The sequence below is a fragment of the Stigmatopora argus genome, chromosome 13 (assembly GCF_051989625.1).
Source record: "Stigmatopora argus isolate UIUO_Sarg chromosome 13, RoL_Sarg_1.0, whole genome shotgun sequence".
Lineage (NCBI taxonomy): Eukaryota > Metazoa > Chordata > Actinopteri > Syngnathiformes > Syngnathidae > Stigmatopora > Stigmatopora argus.
The window spans coordinates 16,962,484-16,968,354 of record NC_135399.1 but is presented as its reverse complement, the minus strand read 5'-3'; positions in this window follow the sequence as shown (position 1 = coordinate 16,968,354).

The following is a 5,871-nucleotide window of genomic DNA, read 5'->3' as shown; positions in this document are numbered from 1 at the left end:
CGTGAAACTGAGAGGATTGTTCAGAACTCGACGAACATTGACGAAGCAATTCAATTTTTGGCACTTCATTTGCACATGAATAACGTATGGAACTGTTGACATTGTTATGACAGAATATATAGTGTCTCCATTGTTTACATTCCTTGCTTGCAAATGACCTTAAACACATCTGTTGTTTTGGGCCTCAAAATCAAGTGGCGTCGCGCCTATTGCGAATGGCCTCTTTAAAGAAGCAAAATATGACTTTTTTCCAAGGTGGAATGAATCATAGACTATTATATAGAATATAAATGTGTTTTTGTCTTGGTTTTCTTTGTTTGAAGTAGCATCTTTAAAGCAGCCATGCGTGTCGGCTTTGATGCAAACAATGTGGAAGCCAGGCTTTTCTTTTTCTTTTTTAAATCAATGTTGAATAATGCCTGGTTGCTGGGTGTGTCATTTTCGACATCAACGTAATAACTATACTTTTACACTTGGCCCGGCTTTTTAGAGTTACTGTAATGAAAAGCCGTATGTGATCATTAACCCCGTGCGACGTGTTTAGCCACGCGAGCTGGCCAGGCAGAATCAGTCACTATTTGCAAGTAAAACAGAACATTTGACATTTTTGTATTGACATTATAAATAAAAGACAATGTGTACAATCATTAACCTCAACATGATGAAACACCAAGAAAACGGTTCCATTTGGAGGATATTTATTTCTCTTAAAATATGACTTGACAGACAGTCAGATTAAATATATATATACTTTTTTCAAATAGTTTTTGCCTGTTTTTTTGTTTTACAGCAAGAAAAGACTAAAACTCTTTGACATAGAAATGTAAAAGTAAATAGTATAAAATGTGGGCTTTGCAATTTTGCATTTTTTTCCCCTAAATGATTTACAAATAAACTCATGTCAGAAACTTTCACTCTATGTGTTTTGTTAGCAGACCAATGATGAGGACTGGAAAAAAGGGGAAAAAAACATCAATTTCTTTTAAATGTTCAACATATTTACAGGTATCTTCTCCTAAATTTAATACTTCAGGTGACATATTGGTGACACCAGTGTACCAGAAAAAATCAAAATATATTTCTTTTTTTTTTTTTTTTTTAAATTGGAGAATGGTTGGGAATGAAATTCGTGCAACCATTGTATTATCATGGCTAAATTCCTATACATTATGTACAAATATGCATAAATTGGGGCTTTTTACATAAGTTTATCTGATGACAGCTTGTGGGCAGGACATTTTAAGACTTACACCATTTAAACTTTTTACAAGGTTGCCGATTTTTGGCTTTTCGCCACGATTTTGGAACGTAATTCTTGCAGTAAAGCTCCCAGTTGAAAGCCATAATAAGGCGCGTCTGAGCTATAAAATCTGCGTAAATTAATTTGGCATGGTGGTCCGTATTGACATAGTGCTTCCCTATAAAAAAGAATATGATCCCTTTGCCCTACATACGCTTTAATTTCATAGAATCTGTCCGTTGCAGTAAATAAAATGCTGGGAAAGGGAGTGGTCCGGAGAGACTAAAGTTAAGCATTTCTCTCATCTTGCGGACAGACAAAAGCCAAACTTGCACAACAATACACAAATGGAATGACCTCATTGGCCTCTACTTGTTTTTGTTGTGCGACAAGATGACTGAACTCGCTGTGGAGATTAAACAAACACTCGGCAAGCCTCAAAAAACGAACAATAAATAGCTAAGAGTTTGTTTTTTGTTTTGTTTCATAACAATAAAATCAGCTGGTGGCTCAAAATATTCCATACAACATACATTTATTTACAAGCATCGTCACAAGAAACCTAATCGTGATCAGAAGGTCGTTTTCGGAAGACAACCGAGACATTTCGTACTAAAGTTCGCGTGCTCGTGAGAATTCGTACATATGTTGGAACTCCCAAAGCATGTTAAATTAAACCATTTTTAAATAAAAGCACCGAGTCTGGGTGGTCCGCGCTAATGGAGGTGACTAAATGTGCCGAACAAAGAGCGTTGACAGGACTGAAATTTTTGAGGGTTAAGAGAAACAAAACGCAACTATTTTTCTTTTCAACCTGCGTGTTTCGACATCCAACAAGCAGACAGGACAGATTAGCGGTACCGCACATTTTATTATCTTAAATAATACCCGCAATTCAACGTGGGTTCTTGTGTAAATACTGGCCTATACTATGTGCTTTACAGTCAGGTTGCGGCTAGACACACCGGCTCTTGTCATAACAAAGCGCACGTGGACGTGTTGAAGAAATGTTAACTCTCGCACAACTCTTTTACAGCCCTTGGTCAACGGGTGGCGAAAACGCAAAGCTCCACTAAATACAGATGGCGGGCGCCTTCCGACAGCTAATTTACGATTACTTTCCGAAAAAATAACACCTGTACACTGGCCTAATGTTAGGTGTGTTGCTCCCAAATTTATGTGGATCTCATACCGGTCCAAATAGTTAAAACAGGTGAGCTTTTACTGGTGTACATCTAAACTTGGCTACTATACATTCTAACTCAAATGTAAAGTTGGCTGGACAACGATTCAGGGTGCCGGTAGTAAGCCGGGATAGGCTCCAGCACCCCCCGGTGAGCTTTGTGAGGATAAGCGGTCCAGAAAATGAGTGAATGTATAGAAGAAGGGTGGGCAAAGCGGTCCTGGAGGGCCGCTGTGGGTTCAGGTTTTTGTTCCACAGACACTTTAACCAACGGGGGTGGTGCTGCAACGAGAAGCACCTGACTGCAATCCACTGATTGCACTTGTAGGACACCAGATTGGTGAAAAGTTGTCCATTTATGGGTTGGAATGGAAACCCGCACTCACTATGGCCCATTGTGGGATAGATTGGCAAAGAATGTCAAAGAGCTTTTACTAAGCTACCATCAAAACGTAAGACAGTGTCTCGTTTAGATGTAGAAAAATCACTGGTGGAACATTTGCTGTAGTTGTCGTAGGGCATATCATATAGTTCATTGTTTGGGATTGCTGTCTGAAAGCGTCATGCTTGTTCGGGTCTGTGTTTCCACATTAAACCCGATTCCAGCCATCCCGGGCACGCATTTTGTGGCCGGCAATCTGCCATCAAGCCAATGCGCGCAACCTGTCCCGACACAAACTGGCCGAGCATGACAGTACGTCAACATGTCAAATCGTCGCGGCCCTTTCGGTAGAAATGTACAATTTGGCGGTTGCTTCGCGTCTGTCGTCGGTGAACTTTCATAAAGGACGAGGATGTGCTTGCAGTCAAACAATTACATTCAGTAACAACAGGAATGATGTCAGCGTGTTGGGCCGTTCCAGTTTTAGGGAAAATGTTGAAAAACTATACATAGCCAAGCCCTTTAAAAAAAAATGTTCTTAGCGTAAAACTACAAAACAGCCAGGTTCACATTTTGAAGCAAAACATAATTGTAAAGGACAGTTTTTTTGAAATATATAGGCATTCATCTTGACCTGATTTTTGTCCATAGATTGTTAAACTCAAAAATTAGCTAGATGTTTTCTGTACGAACATTTCAGCTATAACTAAAGGCTGCAAATTTACAATTTCAAAGGTCACTTCATCCTGAGAGAATTCTTCTATGGCTCATCATTCAGGGCATTTTTGCGTTAACACCGATACCGATTCGTCAGGCGAGCAAATTCATAAAAATACGGTCCGCAAATATCTACACGTTGAAGCACTTAGGGGGGCTTGGGGGGAAAGTCTTTGTTTGATTGTATTTCTGCAACTATAAAATAACCTGCTTGGCCCAAGAAATTTGCTTTATCGTTAAGCTAATGTCAACTCATACAAAGCATGCGTTACTTTTTGCCATCTGACTTGTGCTTAGCAGTACATTTGCTGTTGCAACTCTACAAAAGACTTGGAATATTGACAAAGAAATTCAAATTTGTGTTTCAAATTATTAAGCATATGCCGTTTTGTGCATTTTCGTAGCGTCGTGAGAATTTACGGTAAATAGCAAACTGTCATTCAACATATTTTTATTAGTGTTGCGTTACTTTGGCTTGTCTTTTTTTGTGGAAGAGAAGTCCGATCAAATTTGGCAGCTCTAGTTCCAACAAAATACATGAAACTCACCGTTCTGCTTGACACATTATTTCTGGTTAAATAGCAATTTTCTCTTGGATTTGATACTGAAAATCACTGGTACTTCCGAAAAATAATGGAAACTCAGTTTTGAAAACTTCTACGATCGTCTCCACGGATATTCAATTGGGTTCGGGTCAGGGGATGGTACAAAAACCATTATTTTCCTGCACTACATCCTTGTTTACACAATTTTGTGGCAGCAAACGGTTGTTAGTAAGGTCATACATATCTTATTTTGACAATTTATCGCACCCTACTATCTCCCGGTCCATTATTCCCAAACAAATTACCGCAAAAATACTTTTGAAACGAACCTCGGTGACCTTGGGTGACTGAAAAACAGCTTTATCCACGACTCTACGGCATAATAATTTGGAACACAAAGGAATTCCTCATTTCTTTCTTTGCACGGACATTCAAGGGCAGCCATCGTTAAAAGAACGCCTCTCCGAGTCGAAAGCCCGTCCGTGAGAATTCGACGAGAGACGGCGTGGCTTCTATGTACGGCGGCCACGTTGAAAGCGGCCCGGCTAATTTCAATTCTATGGCCGGCTGGCAAAAGGCGAGGGGGCGAAAACCCCGACGAGCGAACACAGATGCTACATTATAATTCGCTGCCATGCTATACAATACATCATTCATGGCCCCTGCCAACACTCAACTGCTCCCTGGCGTGTCCGCTACACGTGTGTTTGCTTAGTTTCTCTGCTTTTTCAGCTGAAGTGTTTTGTTATATTATTCATGACATATGTGAAAAGTGTACAGGGAGATGAAAGCACAAATATGAATAAAGGCACGGAGGGGGGTGACGGGGGTTCAAGTACGCCAAACGACGCAATGTCCTTTCAACTCCGGGCCAACACCTAACTTGCAAATAAAGTTGAAGCATTAATAGTCGGAGAGTAAATCTAAAAACAAATTGCTTGGCAAAACATACGATAAAGTTGAAGTTACTTATTTGCAAGGGCTTTTGTATAAAGTGATTAGAATACAAAAGGGGTCAGCAACCTTTTTGAAAGAGAGAGCCATAAACAATTCATATTTTTAAATGTTATTCCTTGAGAGCCATACTGCAAGTTTTAAGTACATGAAAATGTGTTTTTTTTTGGTTTTCCACTGCTTTGAAAGTACAAAAAGCCTCTGAATTCTTTTGACAACATTATGTTATGCAAAAATGCGCTAGAAGTAGTGTCAACGCCGCAGTGGTAACGTGACGCTCCTATTGGTGTGTTCGGAACTCCATATTTTAGCTCACAGGTTAGCGGAGAGTCATCAAAAGAGCCGCATGTGGCTACGGAGCCACAGGTTCCCTAACCCTGGCCTACTACAGTCTCCTCATAAGTGTTTACATCTTTGCCAGGGAGCTTGCTGTGATTGGCAGGGACAAGTTGCCATTCAAAATGCTTTAAATACGTTTAAAATCTACAAATATGATTTTTTTTCCAAACTTGGTGTAATTTGGGAGCGTGGGATATTTAAGAGATGGCTTCTACGGGAATGTTTCCTAAATATCTGACTCCAAGTTGCTATCTCAAGAAAATCGCAGACCTATTAAGTATTCATAGGTGAGAAATCATAACATACACACCCACCCACACACACACATTCATTAACCGAGCTCCTTCAGTGGTCTAAATTATAACCAATATCATTGCACATATACCCAAAAGCCTGCTGGGTAATTAAAGGGAATTAATTGGCGTGTTCACTGACTCCAGCAAAAGGGACGAACCAACAATTGCAGGGAAGTAAAAACTCAGCAGCTACAGCAGGCCCAAACATTTTGCGA